Source organism: Giraffa tippelskirchi, chromosome 8 (assembly GCF_054371585.1).
Source record: "Giraffa tippelskirchi isolate mGirTip1 chromosome 8, T2T-mGirTip1v1.2.pri, whole genome shotgun sequence".
Lineage (NCBI taxonomy): Eukaryota > Metazoa > Chordata > Mammalia > Artiodactyla > Giraffidae > Giraffa > Giraffa tippelskirchi.
The window spans coordinates 147,124,796-147,146,186 of record NC_137282.1 but is presented as its reverse complement, the minus strand read 5'-3'; the positions used below and the strand labels follow the sequence as shown (position 1 = coordinate 147,146,186).

Genomic DNA, 21,391 nt, shown 5'->3' with positions numbered 1-21,391 from the left:
TTAAAACACAGCATTCTGAGTGATTGTACTGATGCTTCACACTAATATAAACTATCATTTAATTCACAAATAGTTGGGTCAGCATGAGGAAACATCAAAATATATCTTCTGTTTTCATATGGTCAATTTAAGAGGGAAAAGTTTAGAATTTTGTCCATGTAGCAGAAAACAGATGGCCTTATGCAACCAGACTAGAAAAAAATACAATATGTGGCTCTTGCTAGTCCTTCATACCACCTCCTTTTCTAATGAATGAATTATTTTGTACAGAAACAAATTCAATGCTGCTTGCTGATACCATCAGTTGAAGTAAAGGAAACCATACAATATGTTTAGCAACACTAAAGACAACTGTATTTAGTCAGAAACAGAAATGGAAATTACTTTTTGTAAAGCTTACAATATTAATAGCCCAACCTCAAATTGCATATATATTTTTAAATGACAATCTTGACACTATTTGATTAACCTTTCTTAACCCCTTAGATTTTTTTTCACTAATATTCACAACAGACATTTATTACATTGTATAAACCATACTCTTAAGCCAGATAATGGAAAAGAAGAAAAATTAACTTGTCTGTTTTATAAACAAAGATGAAACATAAATAGCAGTGGCAGCTACACAATTTGGGGGGAAATATTGTGGACATATTTTCCAAGATGTATTTTCAACTATTTGCTGTTATGCATTCTGTCAAATATTTGAAACATCCTTTATTTCCTAGAACAACGGTGTCTGTATTTATATTATCCTCCTTTAAGTAAGCTTAATCTAAAGATCAAGGAATGATTTGCTCACACCTAACTTTATTCAACTCATGACTATATGTGGCACACAGAAACATCTTAGAATCTCCTTTCTCCCTATTTCTTTTTTCTCAGACATTGTCAACTGTCTCAAGTCTGCTCCCCAAACTCCACCAAATCACCTGTTTATCCAGCAAAGATAAGTTTATTAAGCCGGCTGAAGCAAAATGTCTCAAAAATGTCTCAGAAAGTTCATGTCAGGAGCAGATTTCCATAGGATTCTTAGATCTGGACTCACATGATTTAAGGTAGGTCTTTCAGTGTGGGGGGCCTGGCTCCATCTGGGACTGGGATAAACCCATGATGCAATATTTTAGGTAGACACAGTGAAGTTGTGGTCTTGCAACAAGGCTTGATGTGTAAATAGTTGTTTGTTAAGTGAGTTCTTTGCCCAGGAGAGCCATCTATTGTCCTGGGCATGGGCTGTTTACCCAGGTGAGGTAAGTATTTGCTCTGATAAACCGGTTTTCAGGAAGTTCCCAAAACATACAGTAAATGTATTCATTGGTTTCATCCTTTTCTTCCTGGGCAAGAATTTCTTGGCATACATGCTAAAGTTATGTTGACATTGGAGGCCTCAGTTGTCATAAATATCATGGGCACATTTCTAGCAGTTTGGTTTTTTGGTGTGTTTTTTTTTAAGAGGAAAGAGAGGGGTGGCAAATTTCTCTTAGTTCTTAAAAACTATTGGATCCTAGGTACACAGAGAAGAATTAGGACTGCTCCCTCCTGGACCAACTTCATCTGTCACATTTCACATTTCATGTCCCAAACATAACAGACATTATAAGGCTCAGTATGTCAAAAAATTAAAATCATGAATAGGGACAGAATTGGGGAGGAAAGACTAGGGAGTTTGATATAAAATTCAGACTCCTAAGAAAACAAATGAGATTTCTTTTATTGCAGTACTCTTTTGTCCAGCTTCTAGCATGAGATCATCAGGTCATGAAACATGACCTATTCACAGCTTCCAGGGATTCATCCATAGACATCTGGGGAATCATTATTCTGCATACCCCAATTTACCCTCTGGTTTTCAAGATTCATAAGTAAAATGCATTCACCCTATTACAGCATCCCCAGAGTCTCAATCTGTTCCACAATCAATGTTACTACAGTGTGTGCGTGTGTGTGCTAAGTCGCTTCAGTCATGTCCAACTCTTTGCAACCCTATGCACTGTAGCCCGCCAGGCTCCTCTTTCTGTTCATGGGATTCTCCAGACAAGAATATTGGAGTGTGTTGCATGCCCTCCTCTAGGGGGAAATCTTCCCGACCCAGGGAACGAACCCACTTCTCTTATGTCTTCCGCACTGGCAGGCAGTTTCTTTACCATTAGCGCCACTGTGATAAATGCCTCCTTAATTGTTTAAGGTAGCTACTTTCCTCCCTAAAGCAACCAAAAATCAGACTGTTGACTAATCAATAGAATAGGAGAGCGAATGGAATAGGAAAACATTTTTTTATATAGATTTTGGGGTTTTTTTATTTTTTTATTTTATTTTAAATTAGTTTATTTATCTATTTTTTAACTTTACAATATTGTATTGGTTTTGCCATACATTGACATGAATCCACCATGGGTGTACATGTGTTCCCCTTCCAGAACCCCCCTCCCACCTCCCTCCCCATCCCATCCCTCCGGGTCATCCCGGTGCACCAGCCCCGAGCACCCTGTATCATGCATCGAACCTGGACTGGCGATTCGTTTCACATATGATAATTTACATGCTTCAGTGCCATTCTCCCATATCATCCCGCCCTCGCCCTCTCCCATAGAGTCCATAATACTGTTCTATTTATCTGTGTCTCTTTTGATGTCTCACATACAGGGTTATCTTTACCGATTAACTAAATACGATATATATGAGTTAGTATACTGTATTGGTGTTTTTCTTTCTGGCTTACTTCACTCTGTATAATAGGCTCCAGTTTCATCCTCCTCATTAGAACTGAATCAAGGAATGAAACCATCTTCAGTTTCCTCCACAATATTGCAATGTTTTATCAGAGTGTTTTCCTCTTAATTTCAACAGTACATGGCATTCTATCAGGTCCCAAGAACCTTCACTCTTACAGAGGGATCAATGTGAGTCTTTATAAACCTGTAGGAGCCAAACCAGTTAAAAACTAAATGAAATTACCAAATCACCCCCTTTAATAACACTTCAAAATTCAAAAAAAGATAAAGAAAATCCACTGTTCCTCCAATGTTTAGCTGATTATAATTTCAGCTAATACATCAACTTTACATCAAATTTTGTGGTTAAATTGTGTGTTGCTTCTATTTCCCTCTCCTTTCTTTTTCTAATCTTCTTTTTCCTCCCAATTCTACATTACAGCATCTCTACTTATCTTGTCTTTTTGTTCTAATTATCCATGGCTCTGTTCTCATATTCATTTAATGGCTGTCATATAAATTTTTGTGAGTAAATAAGCCTACATGTATACTTGGATCTGAGCTAATGATGTTTCCAGTCTGGTTATATAGAAAAACACTGGCAAAGGCAGGAATGAAGCTGAATTTTTTTTTTTTTCCCAGAAAGCACTGGCAGACCATAAGTTGTTGTTGTTGTTTTTTAACTTATCTACAATTACAGAAATGCTTGCTACCCATGTGCCATACAAAACCTATGTAGGTTGTTCCAATTAAAAAAAAAAAAAGATGTATAAAATCCCAAATGACAAATGACAAAGATTTATAGCAGCACAGTTAAATGTCCAAACACATCCAGAAATTAGCATTATAAAATAGCTTACACTTCTAAAGCATTTTGCAGCTCAGTGACTGGTATTAGTTCCCTCTGGACGTGTCAGATGTACATTTGCTAAGCTTTTTCTTTGGTGGGACTTTTTTCTACCTAAGAGTTCCTCCGTGCTGGAAATTCCTGGAAAAAAGTACCTTTGACTACTTTGGTGATTCTTCCCTTCCAGTGGTTGCTTAAAATTAACTTAGTTACCAGATTTTGGTGGTCAACACCAGACCTTTTGTGTTAGCTTCCTCCTCTCCAGGTAGTCTCCTTAAAAGGATTCCTTTTAAAATGATCCCAGGTAGTTCCTATTTGGAAGCGTCTTAAGTTCATGGGAAAAATCACACATCCCTACACCATTATCAGTAGAAGCACAGTTCTCCTTTTCTTTGCTCTGCAGCTTCAATCCAAACTCCAGGAGAAACATATCAAGTCCTCCAAAAGTTCCCTTGAAATTCTTCTCACCTGCATTGGTTAAGAAAATGTTACTTGTTCTGGACAGTGGAATCAGGGTGAAAATATTTGCATTTCTAGACCTTAAAATACCTTCCACATTCCTTCATAGTCTTTCTTCCCTTTCACCCCTGAATACACAGGTCACGTGTTGTAGGAGACAACTCTATGATGGAAGAATACTGGATTCCTGTCATCACTTGGAGAGGACTCACCCAGGATAACCAGACTATCGTGAATATGCATGTTAGACTCTGAGTGAATTATACAACTGTAGTGTTTGTTAGAGCAGGTAATCTACCCAAACTAATACAGACCTATACCCAGAAGTAGAAAGTGAAAGTGAAGTCGTTCAGTCGTGTTCAACTCTTTGCGACCCCATGGACTGTAGCCTACCAGGTTTCTCCGTCCATGGGATTTTCTAGGCAAGAATACTGGAGTCGGTTGCCATTTCCTTCTCCAGGAGATCTTCCTGACCCAGGGATTGAACCGGGGTCTCCTGCATTTAGGCAGAGGCTTTACCATCTGAACCACCAGGGAAGATAGAAGTAGAAAGATGCTATAAGAAAAACCTGAGATTTGTGGCTTTAATTTATTAGACATGCAGAAGGAAGGCAAGACTGCTAATATACAGGATATAAAAGTGATCATTTAAATTATGCAGTGACAAAAATGTTGGTAAAAAATGTTGCTTATGATACCTTCAAAAGCATACTATGCACCTACAGAGCTTGCATCTCTAGGTCAAGAGGATGACAAAAGAAAATTGTGTTTACTGATTGGTATTGGCTGTTTATAGCAAATGTTTCATGAAAAGGTTAAGCCCCACAAAAAAAAAAAAAAAAGGGTTCTTTGAAAGGAGAAAGGAAGAAGAGTCAAGAAATTTAAACCTTTGAATCATCAGAAAATCTAATTCTTGGCCTCAAATAATAAGGAACAGGATTTTTAAAAGCTTTGAGAGAAAAGTTCTCTGATTTTTTAATACAACAGAGTGATTCAACCTACTGGTAAAACTCATTAACAGTACAATCTTCCAAACAGCTTATTTTAGATAACCTCAAGGTACCTGCCAGTTAGTTGAGAAAGAGATATGAGGGAAAGACAACAAGGAAATCAAGTAGGTTTGCAAACTATGTCTTTGAAAGAACTTTGGGTGTAGCTATTAGCACATATAACTGGCTAAAGAGATCAGAGCCACAAAAAGATCAGAATCAACTATGTTTTTCAGGAAATTACATTGCCAAAGAAACCACAAGCCTAGACTTTAAAAGGTTTTTGATTGTTTAAACTGCAGACAACTTCAGCCCTCCGAGATTTCTCTACCAGCAAGCAGTTGTTCAGTTCTCTTATATCATTCCTAATTTTCTGTCTGTTAGGTCTATCTGCTACTTGGAGAGAGAGTAGCAAAGTACAAAAACATGATGAAGGATTTGCCTATTTCTCCTTCCAGTTATGTCAGTCTTTGCTTCAGATATTTTTACTCTATGTTGTTAAATGTATACACATTTAGGATTATGTCTTCTTGGTGAATTGATCCCTTTATATATATATATATATATATAAAATGTCCTGCTTTAACTCTAGTAATTTTTTTTTCTGAAATCTAAATAAAAATAATACAATTATGTCAGCTTTGTTAAGATTAGGATTTTCTTGACACATATTTTTATTTTTATGTGTCATTATATTTTAAATGCATTTCCTGTACACAACATATGCTTGATTATTTTTTTCTTTATATCCATCCTGACAATTCCTAGTGTGTTTTTACTATTTATATTTCATATAATTATTGATATGTTTGGACTAGGGCTACCATTTTGTTGTTTGTTTCCTCTGCTTTTCACTGTTTTTCTTACAACCTACTAGTTTATTGTAACATTTATTATAATTCATTTTAATTTATCTATTGCAACTCTAACTATATCTCTGTGTATACCTTTGTTTGGTGGTCCCTCTGGGATTAATTTTTTACAATAAACTTAGAATAAGTATTTTAACACTTTGTATGGAATGTAGAAACATTTATCACTGTAAATATATATATTAATATATAAATATCCTTTTATTTTCCACCTTTTGCTATAGTTGTCTTATAGATTCAGTTCAGTTCAGTTGCCCAGTCATATCTGACTCTTTGCGACCCCATGAATCGCAGCACGCCAGGCCTCCCTGTCCATCATCAACACCTACATATACTCAAAAAAAAAATCAAACCATGCTTTCAATTTTGCTTTCAATAATCATAAATATATTTTTTCCAGTCAATCCCCCTGGATATATGATTATGCTTTTAATAATTATATATATTTTAAAGAACTTAAAGAAGAATAATCTATTATATTAACCAAGATATTTCCATTTCTATTGTTATTTATTCATTCCTGATGTTCCAAGCTTTTTTCTGGTATTATATTCCTTCCATCTGAATAACTTACTTAGCAATTCTTTAAAGCAGGTCAGCAGGCAACAAATTCTATTAGTTTCTCTTCATCTGAGAATGTCTTTATTTTCTCTCAATCCCTAAAGGATATTTTCACTGAATATAAAGTTCTAGCTTAACTGTTCTTTTCTTTCAGCATTTTAAAAACTTCTGCAACACTTCCTTCTGGCTTCCCTGGTTTCTAATAAGGTTGTAATCATTTAAATTGCCGGTTGTGCCTATAGATAATCTATCACTTTTTCTCTAGCTGCTTTCAATATTTTTTGTTATCTTTACTTTTTAGCAGTTTGGTTGTAATTTTTCTAGGTATGCATTTTTGTAGATTACCCTATTCAGTTTCTTGAACCTGTCGATGTATGTCTTTCTTCAAATTTGGAATTTTTCAGCCATTATTTCTTCACATATATTTTTTCCAACAAATAAAATCTTCCTCATTTCCTTCTAGGATTCCAATCTCATGAATGTTACAGCTGTTGTTATTTCCCAAAGGACCATGTTGTTCAGATTAGATTATTTTACTGATCTATCCTCAAGGTCATTGACATCTTTGTCATTTCCATTCTGTCACTGAGTATATCAAATGAGTTTTCATTTGTTACTATATTTTTTCAGTTCTAAACTTTTCATTTAATTCTTATTTGTATCTTTTGTTTGCTGTCTTTCTATTCTTTTCATGTGTTTCAATAGTGGTGAAGTACTTATGTAATAGCTACTTTAAAGTCTTTGCCAGATAAACCTCTGTGGCATTTTAGTGTTGATTGTTTTAGACTTTCCTGGCCATATATAAACTGAATACTTTTATCCATGATTTTGAGATTCTTCCATTTTGTTGAGTATAACAGTAATTAACAATTTTTTTCTTCGCTAAGCACCTTTCCTAGCTACCCTCCCATCCCAGGATATCTTGTTGCATTACCTTATTTAACATTCTTTATTATCTGTATCACTAGCTGCAATCATCCATTTATTTTTAAATTTTCAAATAGAATTCATCATTATTTAGAACATTTTTAGACTTACAGAAAAAAATGAGAAGAATGAACCTATCTGCAGGGAAGGAACGCAGATTCAGATGCGGAGAATGAACTTGTGGACAGAAGGGGAAGGAGAGAGTGGGACGAGTGGAGAAGGTAGATCACCGTACAGATACTGAAAGGGAAAGTCGCTCAGTTGTGTCCGACTCTTTGCGACCATGGAATTCTCCAGGCCAGAATACTGGAGTAGGTAGCTATTCGCTTCTCTAGGAGATCTTCCCAACCCACGGATTGAACCCAGGTCTCCTGCATTGCAGGCAGATTCATTACCAGCTGAGCCACCAGGGAAGCCCACTACCATGTGTACAATAGATAGTTGGTAAGAAGTTGCTCTGTAACACAGGGAGCTCAGCCTGGCACTCTGTGATGACCTGGGGTGGCAGGGAGAGATGGGGGGAGGGGAGGGAGGCTCAAGAGGGAGATGATATACGTATTATTATGACTGATTGCATTGTTGTACAGCAGAAACCAACACAACATTGTAAAGCAATTTTCCGCCAATCAGAAATAAGTTAAAAAAATAATAATAATAAACCCTCACATATATTAAGCTAAAAACAAAGCAAAAAAATGAGACAGTAGTATAGAGAGTTCCCATATACCCATCCATTTTATTGATCAGTGTCTTACATTGAGTGAATGTAACATAATTTGGTAACCCAGTCTCCAGATGACAGATATTTGATACCTCATTCCTTTACATTGCTGAGTTGTGTTCCATTGTATGGATGTACCACAGTTTGGTTTTCCATTTATATACTGAAGGATATGCTGGTTTTGTCTGTTGTTCAGTTGCTAAGTCACGTCTGACTCTTAGCAACCCCACGGGCCACAGCATGCCAGGCTCCTCTGTCCTCCACTATCTCCCAGAGTTTGCTCAAATTCATGTCCATTGAATCAGTGATGCTATCTAACCATCTCAACCTCTGCCCCTTCTCCTTTTGTTCTTAACAATTATGAACAGAATTGCTATAAACATTCATGTGAAGACTTCTGTGTGACTATACATTGTCTTGACTGTTTCAGATCTCTTTCTTTTCCATATCCACTTTAGAATCAATTTGCTAATAGTCACAAAATAGCTTTCCAGGATTTTGTTTAGGAGTACACTGAATCAATAAATCAAGTTGGAAATAATAGTCATATTTATGGTACTGAGTCATCCAACCAATCAAGACAGTATATCTCTCCATTTAGTTAGATCTTTTATGATTTCTTTCCTTAGAATATTGTAAACAAATTGTTTGTCTGCAAACAAATCCTGTATGTATTATGTTAGCTAAATATTCATTTTTAGGTATTACTGTAAATAGTATTTTTAAATTCCAGTATTTTAGTGCCAGCATAATGAAAAGTAATTGACACTTGTATATAGACCTTGTATTAATTATTTCCTATAATTACTGTGACCTTGCTATAATTACTTATTTGTTCTAGAAGTTTTTAAATAGATTATTTGAGATTTTTCTACATAGACAATCGTATGTCATGTGCAGATAAAGATGGTTTATTTTCTTGTGTTGTTTCTTCCCTGCCAATCTATATTTTCTTTCTTTTTCTTCTCTTCCTCCTCCTCCTCTTCTTCATGTGTGTGTGTGTGTGTGTGTGTGTGTCTTATTACTCCATGTATGACTTCCAGTATGATATTGAATAGGAGTACTGAGACAAAACACCCTTGTTTTCTTCCCAATCTTGGGCAGAAAACACTGAGTCTATAAACTGTATCAGTTTGAGGAGGTGCCCTGATATTCTTAGTTTGCTAAGATTTTTTTTATCATGAATGTGTTGCATTTTGTCAGATGCTCTATAAATTGATATGATCATAGGACTTCTTCTTTGTTGTTGTTCAGTCGCTCAGTCGTGTCTGACTCTTTGTGACCCCATGGACTGCAGCATGCCAGGCTTCCCTGTCCATCTCCCGGAGCTTGCTAAACTCATGTCCATCGAGACAGTGATGCCATCCAACCATCTTGTCTTCTGTCGTCCCCCTTCTCCTCCTGCCTTCAATTGTGCCCAGCATCAAGGTCTTTTCCAATCACTTGGCTCTTCGTATCAGGTGGCCAAAGTATTGGAGCTTCAGCTTCGGCATCGTCCTTCTGGTGAATGTTCAGGATTGATTTCCTTTAGGATTGACTGTTCGATCTCCTTGCAGACCAAGGGACTCTCAAGAGTCTTCTCCAGCACCACAGCTCAAAGGCATCAATTCTTCGGCACTCAGCCTTCTTTATGGTCCAACTTTCACGTCTGTACAGGACTACTTTCTTCTTTAGCCTGTTCATTTGGTACATTATGTTGATTTTCAAATATTGATCCAAACCAGCCATACATATCTGAAATAAATCCCACTTAATAGTAGCACATACTTCTCTTAATAATAGCACACACTTCTCTTAATAGTAGCACATAGTTCTAATTCTCTTGTTTGTGGAGGGCACCGAGCTACTGCAAAGTAAAGAAGTGAGCCTGGTAGGTTTGTTCTATGGCTGAGACTTTTTTTTTTTAATTAGTTTATTTATCTATTTTTTAACTTTACAATATTGTATTGGTTTTGCCATACGTTGACATGAATCCACCATGGGTGTACATGTTTTCCCCTTCCAGAACCCCCCTCCCACCTCCCTCCCCATCCCATCCCTCCAGGTCATCCCGGTGCACCAGCCCCGAGCACCCTGTATCATGCATCGAACCTGGGCTGACGGTTCGTTTCACATATGATAATTTACATGCTTCAATGCCATTCTCCCATATCATCCCGCCCCCGCCCTCTCCCATAAAGTCCATAATACTGTTCTATATTATATATCTGTGTCTCTTTTGCTGTCTCACATACAGGGTTATCTTTACCGATTTACTAAATTCCATATATATGTGTTAGTATACTGTACTGGTGTTTTTCTTTCTGGCTTACTTATGGTTGAGACTTGATATAAACAGCTCTAACAAACCATGCAGGCTCTTTTACTCAGAAGACAAGGAATGATTCATGAGCCAATTTTTAGGTTGTGCATATTCCCTTTTGTCTTCTACGTTCTTAAAAACAATGTACTCTTCTGCAGAGAACAGTACACACGGCTATTTAAGCCCTGGTCTGGCTAGTGGATGTGGCTTTTCAGGACACTATGTACGAAACTATCAGCTTACAAATGACAAAGGAATAGAACAAAGGTAAAACCTGAATAAAAGGAGAACCTTTTCAACCAAGAGATTCTAAGAAAAAGATTGCTATTCAGGAATTTTAATGAATTGGTTTCATCACTGACCCCTGGAAAATGTCAAATTCCACATGTATATGGAAATGGAAAGACACACTGAGGCTCGTTAGCAGCAGTTTATCACACTGAGACTGCTGTGTCATTGTGCTCATTTTCTCTCTCTCCCTCCCTCTGAGTCTGCCTATCTATACATATATACAAACACTCAACCCTTATACCCTCACATCTATTTCTCTGAATCCTGGCAGATGACAACAGTGTTGAAAAATGTGACCAGGTTGGGTTTCAGAAGAGGCACTAAATTAACACAAATATGAACCAGCTGAAGACCCACAATGAGAAGCAAATTTGGACACAAGATTTACCGCTTCATTTTTAAGTGCTCTCAGGAAGAAAAGTTCAATCAGTCCATCAACAGTTATCAAACAGGATCTTGAAATAAGTTACGCTATCCACTGCCTGTTTTCAAATATTGGAGCCTTACTGCATAATTATGCCAGTATTAATAATTATACAAATATTACTAATAATACAAGCAGAAATTGTCCCAGTAGACCGCTTCTAGGTCCTGGTCAGCAGGTAGTGACTCATCACAGTAATTTTGTCTCTGTTCAGACACCTATCTCTTATTTCTCTCCAAGTTTTCTTTTTATATCTTGCTTTTTTCCCCATTCTTCGAAGCCTTCTTACTGAAGATTTCACAAGTTAATAAGGAAGTTATCATGAAGCAGGATGTTTAAAACGAAAGCTTTAAAGCCTGCTTCTGTATGCCTGGGCATTTGCATTTTATCCAGACAAAAGCCAGCAGTAATAATAGCTACATGTAAAAGCAGGGGATCTTTCACCATCATTTTGCCTTTTAGGGGCTTTTAGGATTCCACGTTGCCACGGCAATCTTCATCACAGTGCATCACAAGGGGAGAAGAAGTTGTAACCAGAGCTTGGTCAGTCTAAACAGTGTACGACAGTGTAACCCCAGGTAACGTTCTCCATCAGTTGAGGAGAGAAAGTAAACAAAGAGGAAGAAAACACCCCCTTGGCAGCCTGGGGATACTGTATGGGCCCTTGAGATGAAGGGAGATGAACTTGGGTGGCTCAGAGACCTCCAACTGAGATGTGGGCAAAGCTATATAATGCAGTCCACCCAGGTCCATTAACATTAGGACTATTAAGAAAATATTACGATTAAAATAAAAATATACTGTCCCCAGCTTAGCTTCATCAGCTTCCATGCTAGCAGGGACAGACATTTTGACTTGTAAGTGGCCATTCAAATTATTTGAGGAAAGTGAGGTCTGTACTTGTTAACTAGAACATCACTTTAAGAGATATGTGGCAAGAAATAAACCCAGAATTTAAAACAACGATAACCAAAAAAAAAACAAAAAAAAAACCTATAGATATAGAAAGACATCGCCCAATCTTGTTCTTGACTGTTCATCTCAGAATAGCAGAGTAGAAAGGCTTTTCAAATTTATCTACCACTTATTTTATGTTCCAAGAAAGTTGAGGCATAGAGAACAGAAGTGATTTGCCCAAGAATATAAGGCCAAATCAAGCTTAGAATCTAAGTTTCCTAACTAGAAAGCCAAATATTTTCCTATTTGATTATGAACTGTATTTAAAGAATCTGCATGCTGATTCTTCTGGGTTAGAAATAAAAGCATCTTGATCTCATGCCCACCTACAGACAATCAGGGTATCTCAGAGACCAAGGATGTTAGTTCCTTAACAGTATAAATTTCCTCCCTCATATATCTAAAATCTTCAGGACACTGGATTCAAAGTTATTAAGGGTCATGTGATAATTTCTGGTGGTGGGAAAAGCCCACCATACAAATGCCAATATCAAATCTGTATTCCACCCTCCCACCATCCATTCCCAAATGTATAAAAGGTATAGAAAGACTTTTGATACAATGGTGTTTTTAAAAGAGTAGGACATGACTTAGCAACTGAAAAACAACAAAAAATCACCTTCTAAATCATACAGCTTGCTTTGGACTTCCAAATAACAAAACCATCAAAATAGTTATTAAATACATCAAATCAACTGTATTAACCACTGTAATTCACCAGAGATTTCCAAAAGAGTAGTCTATAAGTAATAGAGCCTATTTTCCCAGGGATTGCTCAGGTCCATGTAGGCCCAATGCTTTCGTCTCTCCTCATACATCAACCTTTTCCAGTCCTCTTATTACTGTAACAATCTAGAGTCTATAGTACTCACTTACAGAGCATCATATTTCTATAAAGAATCCACCTACCAATGTAGAACAAACTCTGGAAGATGGTGAAGGACAAGGAAGCCTGGCATGCTGCAGTCCGTAGGGTCACAGAGTTGGACACGGCTTAGCGACTGAAAAATAGCAAGCCAATGCAGGAGACACAAGAAAGGTGGGTTCAATCCCTGGGTTGGGACTACCCCCTGGAGTAGGAAATGGCACCCCACTCCAGTATTCTTGCCTAGGAAATCCCATGGACAGAGGAGCCTAGCAGGCTACAGTCCATAGAGTCACAGAGTCGGGCACCACTGAGCAACTGAGCAGAAGTTCAGGTGCTGCCATAATATCTCCATGAGACATTACAGTGAGCCCAGGAGCCTAGTTATATGCCTTTCAATCTCATCTCCATGCTCTTTGAACATATTTCCATAGTATATCCAACTAAATAACCACTGAAGGATCTGCTTGGCTAACTAAGTCTTTGCCTTACTTATATGACTCTTCTCTTCCCCATAAACCAAGCCCCCCAAAAAAGGGATAACTGTGGTCTCCTAATGAATCTCTGTATATCCCAAAATGGCGAACTGATTCTAGTTTGGGGAAAACGCTAAAAAAAAAAAAAAAAAAGACTATGGATTCTAGACTAAAAGCAGAAGAAAAAAGAGTTTAGAGAGAAGGAAAAAAAGATAGAGTAGGAATACTGTGAGGATGAAAGCGCTGACAGTTGGTTTCTCTTTTGCGATGCAAGTGACTGACTGCAAAGACTTACAGACTGCTTAGACTTACAAACTTACAGACTGCTGTTTTGAATAAATGCATTGCCAGCCTGAGAACAGATAGAAAGTCAGGCCAATCCCTCCCCCTCCCTGACCCCAGCAGGCAGGCTCTTTTGTTTTAGAGATCTCTGTTGATTTCTGAAATTAACCATTTGGGGCTCTTGTTCTTTCTCTTCCCACTCGTATGTTTTAAATTCACCAATAAAGAGTGAGCTTTTGAAACCTAGGTCCCCCAGCTCTACCCCAGGTCCACGTGCACTCTGTCTCTCTTTCTACCCTGTGTGTCATGTAATTTCCAGGACCTGCAATACATACATATATATGTTTTTCTTTTTTTTTACTTTCCTGATGGTTATAGCTGAGGGTATCTTGCAATTGTAACAGAAATAAGGGCCAGTGCAGCTGCAACATTGGTTACCAATAGGCTGAGACCAGCATAAAACAAAAGGATAACCAATGGAGCTCAAACCAAGAAAAACTGACAGCAGATTTTCTCAGGAAGCCAAGGGATCATGGACGCAGAATGACCTGGCCTTATATACTTAAAAACAAATATCCAGACTGAGAGATCTCCCAGGAATAGACAGACTGACTTACATTTGACATTACATTTGAAAGCAAATGTAAAAGACCAACATTTATCTCTGCTCCAGTACCTCTTAGCTACCTACTCGTGTAGGTTTCTCACCTGTTTAAATATAATTTATATCTTGATCCAGCCTTACTGGGTCAGAGAATGAAAAAGTTATGACCTACTAGACAATGGGGTTTAGGAAGATGATGAACAAGACACATTACTGACCTCCACCTACAAAAAGCAAAGCTTAAATCTCTAGAGAATAAGAGAAATCAGCTGTCAGATGGTGCCAAGTTGATCACATAAACAAAGGCAAAATGAGTCTTCCATTGTAATTGTAGATGTTGGCCAAGTTAAAAGTCAAGGCTGAAAATGCAATGAAGTGGGCAGCCCATTCCAATGAAAAGCTTTATAATATATTCGAACAAAAGGACCGTCTCCATTAACGTCACTGGTTACTAAGGTAAGTGGCTATGAGTTGGGTTCTTTTCTCTCATTGCTCCCAAATAGAACAAAATCTACTGCTAAGGTTTGATTTTCACTCTGAATTCCAATAGAGTATATCAATGAAATAAATAAGGTCCTAACTTTAAAAATCATAATGAAGTATCTGTGTTTTTATAAATGTACAAATCTTGAAAATAAGGCAAAGGGGGCATTTTATGTTCTCATATCATGTGCTTCAGTCCATAGGGTCGCAAAGAGTCAGACACAACTTAGCAACTCAACAACAACAACAAATGTCATTCTGGAAAAACTAACAGATCCTCCCACTGATTCTTTAATTATCTCAGGGGACACAGCACTGTTTGACCTGTCATTTATTATTTATTAGAGCCAACATTTTATTAAGTTACATATTAAGTTACAGACTTTTGTCTGACGGAAATACAAATTATTTCTTTCCAGGAGGAAAAGATAAGCTCAAAGGTTATGGTTTTATTTTCCTGGAGGACATTAACCAGTCAGACTCCAACTTAGTAAATTTATCTCAATATAACTTTCCTGAGGGACTCACTAACTATTTTTCTTCTATTCATCTTGTGAACCAGGCTTATCCTCATACTGGTTTCCTTGAATATTAATTAAGTAAATCTTTGACACATTTACTCTATATTTGTATGAAAGTCGAGATTTAATTTTTTAATAATACTTTGACAGTTAGTGGCATTTTTCTTTAAGTTCTCAGCTATCCATACAACTTCTGCAATTCTGCATAATATCAGCATTACGTGAGCCATAGTTGCATAGGGAGTTAAAACAGACAACAGAAAGTTGAAAATATAACAAAAAAATAAATAAAATATTGTGTTTCTAGCTGCTCTAACATGTGTCCCACTCAGATGTACAGAAATGTTATTTTTACTGAATTCAGCTTGCTCACAGCCTCCATTCCTTTTCAGTAGCTGAAAACACTTCATCTTGCCACTTTAAGTTAACTACGTGTCTTTCAGTTGAAAACAGGAATTGCAGGTGGAATAGAGGCATATGGTCCTTGTGTCCTTGGGCTTCTTTAATATTTCTCTAACCACAAGGTCATGACCACAAGGACAAATGTCACTATTCTTGCTTTCCTGTATCTCTCTCCAGTTCCTTTTCTGGCCCCAAATGGAAAAAAACAAATATACAAACAGAACGATTATTTTCTCTTGCCTTTTCCCTTTCTGTAAGTTACTCAACTCTCAATCTCCAGCTTCAGCTCCTTGGAACCCAAATATCTTCTCCTTTCACTAAAAGCCTAGCTATTATAAGATGGATATAGATCTTGATTTGGGGCTTCCAAACTGTTTCATTTCAAATATATTCCAAGCATGTATCTTTGAAGGTGAAAAAATATTTTAAAAAAGGAAAACCGAGGGTCATCTTCCCTCAGTTTCAATGGATTAGGATCTTTGGAAAGAAGAAATTACCTGGAATGAAAAAACTTTTGAGGTATTTGAAGATATATTCTACTCTGGCTGTGACCTTATAATATAATATAAATAAGGTTTACCTCTCATTCTGAGCTTTTATAGGAAAAGTAGCAAATATTAGTGTGTAAGAAACTTACACAGTAGTAGAAATTATGGAAACTTACATACCCTCTGTTTCTCTTTGCATCACCTTTCTTTATTTCTGGGGTATTTGTCTTTTGTTATATTTTCCTATTCAGTTACCTGTCTATGTCCATTTTTATTCCCATTCCCAATGTTGTTATTCCTCAGAAATCCTAGGGCCTTAGACTAATGAACATACTCATTATAGAGAACCCTAAGTTAGGAAATTTGCTACATATGAAAAAAAATCTTTGATTTTAGGACCATAGTCCAATAAAAAAATAGAAAACTTATTAATTTATTGAAATTAAAGCTTACTATTAAAAACATCAATAAAGATATAAGGTAAATAAATTAGTACTAAGCACAGTTTTATTAGCATCCATTTTCCTTTTTTTGCTTATAAAAAAAAAGCTTCAGAATCTCCACTTTCTACAGTCTCAAGCTTGTATAATAAGATAACAAAATTTCATATCCATCAGAATTCCAGTTAGCAAAGAAGTCATATGACTTTGCTCTATAGGATGCTGATATCCTAAATTTTAAGACTTTCAACTAATAAATTGAAAATCAAAGGTAAAAACTGAAAGCGGTGGGGATAGTGTATTGTCATGATGAAGTGATGACACGGGATGTGGTGTTGCCATGATGTACTGGGGAATTGTGTTTCCCAAAAGCTATGTCCGCATCCTAATTCCTTAAGCTTGTATACATGACCTTATTTGGAAAAGGAGCTTTTGCAAGTATCATTAAACTAAGGTGCTCAAGATGTGGTGATCATGCATAATTTGGGCCAGACCCCAAATCCAATGGTGGAGGTCCTTACAAGAGAAAAGCAGAAGGAGCTGTGAGGCACAGAGACAAATGGGAGAGGCTTTATGAAGACAGAGGCAGAGACTGGAGTTACACTGCCACAAAACAAACAACACTGGAGAATCATCAGAAGCTGGAAGGAAATTTACCCAACTCTTCCAGTGGGAGTATGGCCCTGATAATACTTTGATTCAGATTTCTGATCTCCACAACTGTGAGAGAATAAATTTCTGTTGTTTTAAGCCACCATATTTGTGGTACTTTGTTATGGCAAGACTAGGAAACTAATAAAAGGGTACTGTTTTCTTTTGTTTCACTTCAAATATTAAACTAAATTTGAAATAGCTACACCAAAAGATGTTAGAGAAGCACTTAAACAGGTAGAAATGTTATCTGTGTGACAATAAGGTTTTTCTTACCACAGAAAGTACTGCCTCCACTAGGTCCAAATAAGAAAGATTTGCAAATGAAGCCATGTAATTAGGATAAGTGGGTACTTAGAGAAAGAACATGTGAAAGGAAGACACATTAAAATTAAGACTTAGATAATTTTAAGACAAGAAATAAAGTCATAAAACTTTGATCAAGAGAAGAAAGGGTTTAGATATGCTTTCATGACACTGATTTATATGCTATAAAAAGATAATATTAATAGTGCAGGTTTTGAATATGGATAAACCCATTTTTAGACATTTAAAGAAATTCTTTTTAACAAATGTACAATTTTAAATACAAAAGAGAATGCTTTGGGCAGAGTTGTACGATGAGAATTACTTTCATTCAGTCATGTTAAACGTAAGCAAGATTTTTTTGGTGGGGAAAATTCAAGATTTAAACCAAAATAAGATTAGAGCTTGGGCTTCCCAGGTGGTGCTACTGGTAAAGAACCTGCCTGTCAACTTACGAGACATAAGAGATGTGGGTTCAATCCCTGGGTCGGAAGATTCCCTACAGGAGGGCATGGCCACCTACTTCAGTATTCTTGCCTGGAGAATTCCATGGACAGAGGAGCCAGGCGGGCTACAGTCCCTAGGGTCACAAAGAGTCAGACACGACTGAAGCAACTTAGCACGCATGCATGCAAGCGTTGAGCATGAAGACTCAGAAGCATATTTCAAACTGCAAATTTTGTCTGAAGCCAGTTACAGCAGCAAAGGGAAGTATGCTCAAAATCCTTCAGGCTAATCTTCAGCAGTATGTGAACCAAGAACTTCCAGAGGTACAAGCTGGGTTTAGAAGAGGCAGAGAAACCAGAGATCAAATTGCTAACATTCGTTGTATCACAGAGAAACCAAGGGAATTCCACAAAAGAAAATCTACTTCTTCACTGAGTACATTAAAGTCTTTGACTGTGTGGATCACAACAAATTGTAGAAAATTCTTAATGACATAGGAATACCAGACCACCTTACCTGTCTCCTGAGAAACCTGAGTGCGGGTCAATAAGCAACAGTTAGAACTTTACATGGAACAAATGACTGGTTCAAAATTGGAAAGGAGTATGCCAAGACTGTATATTGTCATCCTATTTATTTAACTTACATGCAGAGTATATCATGCAAAATGCCAGAATGGATAAATCACAAGCTGGAATCAAGATGGCCAGGAGAAATACCAATAACCTCAGATGTGCAAATGATACCACTCTAACGGCAGAAAGAGGAACTAAAGAGCCTCTTGATGAGGGTGAAAGAGGAGAGTGAAAAAGCTGGCTTAAAACTCAACATGCAAAAAACTAAGGTCATGGCCTCTGGTCCCATCACTTCATGGCAAATAGATGGGGAAAAAGTTGAAGCAGTGACAGATTTTATTTTCTTAGGCTCCAAAATCACTGCAGATGGTGACTGCAGCCATGAAATTAAAAGACATTTTCTCTTTGGAAGGAAAGCTATGACAAACCTAGACAGTATATTATAAAGCAAAGACATCACTTTGCTGACAAAGGTCTATATAATCAAAGCTATGGTTTTTCCAGTGTCATGTACTGATGTGACAGTTGCATTATAAGGAAGGCTGAGCACCAAAGAAATGATGCCTCTGAATTGTGGTGCTGAAGAAGACTCTTCAGAGTCCTGTGGACTGGAAGGAAATCAAACTAGTCAATTCTAAAGGAAATCAACCCTGAACATTCCTTGGAAGGACTGATGCTGAAGTTCCAATACTTTGGCCACCTGATGCACAGAGCAGACTTATCGGAAAAGACCCTGATGCTGAGGAAGATTGAAGGCAAAAGGAGAAGAGGGCGGCAGAGGATGAGATGGTTGGATAGCATCACCAACTCAATAGACATGAATCTGAGCAAACTCTGGGAGATGGTGAAGCACAGGGAAGCCTGGCATGCTGCAGTCCATTGGGTTGCAAAGAGTTGGACATGACTGAGCAACTGAACAGCAACAACAACAGCAACAAAAAGTGAAACATAACTGCATGAGGAGAGTGATACCAGATGGCCTGGCAAGAAGCAATATTCAAAGGAAATCAGCAGAGCATGGATAATGGAAACAGAAAATTCTCCATCTTCTTATTCCCACACTCAGCAAAGTCTGACACTTTTGCCCCCTTGTTATTTCTGGTTTGAAGGACTTTCTTCTCTTAGGTTGGCTTATGCAAAAGCAAGCAAAGGATGATGGCCCCTTGTCAGACACCAGGAAGGTGACATAGAACCTGGCAAGTGAGCAGAAAAGGTTTCTGAGACCACAAAAAGAAGCCACTGGATATAACTTAACCAGTTACACCTTTTCTCAGTATAGAAATACACTGGTTAGAGAAATATAAAGATTATCTTCCAAAAAAGGAAACATAAAATTGATTCATTGAGTTAAATGTCTATCCCTTTTTGCATTCACAAGTGAAGATATGGGTGGGAGGGGATGATAAGATCTATAAATGAAGGTCTAAGCATGTAGCTTTATCTTGTTTTTCAAAAATGAGAGGGAGAGAAATGTCACACAGATTAAAATATAATTTCTTGAGGGGCAAAGTGAATATTAAAATATTGCAAACAAGGCAATTAAAACTATTCAATTTGACAAAGCACTGGACCCAGTTGAATTGTACCATAATTCATGAGGGAAAAAACAATAGCAAGGGAAACAGCAAAGCCTTTGGCAAAACTATCTGATAGCTCAATAAGAAAAGAATAAAGGAAGCAATTGCATTTGAGTCACTAACAAGCTTTCTTAGATTGAAGCAAAACAAAATCATTAAAAGAATTAGTTTTCCCAACTTCAATTACTAAGCACAAGAATAAAGATCCACTCAAATCTATGCATTTGTGATTTACCTAAGGGAACTGGTCTGAATTTGGGAATTTAAGATTAATTTTTATTCAGATTTTAAGGAAGCACTGATCATCTTACTAGCATGTCACCTAGTGATAATAAAAGCTCACTAATAAGCAAAGTACCCTAGATCACTCTGGATATGAGAACTAACCATACTGCATTTCAAAAGCTGATAAAAAACAGTCAACACACATAAACAGAATCACTTAAAAACATCTTTTTATAGAAACATGTGTTCTTTCCCACAGAAACACCTAATAACCGCTATTGCAACACGTACATTTCTTACAGAGCAGGATAAAACCATTGTAAGTCTACACCCTCACGCTACACATAGATCACTTCCCCTTCACCACTCTCCACTGTCCCTGACTGGGGCCCCCTGGATCTTGTGTCATTCCCTGTGATTCTGGAGTGACAAAACTCAGCCTCACCCCAGCTATGCCACCAAAATGACTAAGCCCAGTCAGGCCTGTAGAGCGAAGGGGTCCTTTGTGTAAGTTCTCGCCAGCATCCCCATCTTTGTTTCTCTTCGTCTCTGTGGCTTTTGTCATCCAGACCTCAGGGGTCTCTCCACTTCCTAACACAGAAATGTCTGAGTACTTGAAAAGCATGAGTGTTTGTGACTGTACCATTCTCATGGGAATTTCTACTACACCTTGAGCAAAAAAGCACGGGCAGCGACATGAAGCCAGGCCTGCCATGGTCAGATACTCTTTCTAGTTAAAAGAGAACATCATGTAGGAACCTAAAAGGAAAGCCTTAAAAAAAGAAAGAAAATATAAAACAAAAGGTTACGTTAAAGCATGGAGCTAGATCTACCAAGTAATTTAACAAAGGAGTCAGACAAACCAGAAGAAAACATTCAATGGTCCCTCCCTTCAAATCAGAACTGTCTTAAAAATAGTGCCATCTGCAGTGAGTCACCAGGTGAGATATCCAAGGGTGAGTGACCCTTTAGAAAGAGAAAAGGCATG

General features: G+C 37.4%; 2 long non-coding RNA genes across 2 annotated transcripts in view; one reads left to right on the top strand and one right to left on the bottom strand.

Annotated features, from left to right (window-relative positions):
- The window catches only part of LOC145518246 (uncharacterized), a 221,418-nt gene that overhangs the window by 42,695 nt on the left and 157,332 nt on the right, over nt 1-21,391 (bottom strand). The gene's annotated exons all lie outside the window — the stretch shown is intronic.
- The window catches only part of LOC145518244 (uncharacterized), a 66,076-nt gene continuing 56,285 nt past the window's right edge, over nt 11,601-21,391 (top strand). Inside the window, exons 1-3 of the long non-coding RNA XR_014062775.1 lie at nt 11,601-11,682; nt 12,960-13,100; nt 14,623-14,744. This is a non-coding gene — a long non-coding RNA (uncharacterized LOC145518244). The remainder of the gene's footprint in view (nt 11,683-12,959; nt 13,101-14,622; nt 14,745-21,391) is intronic.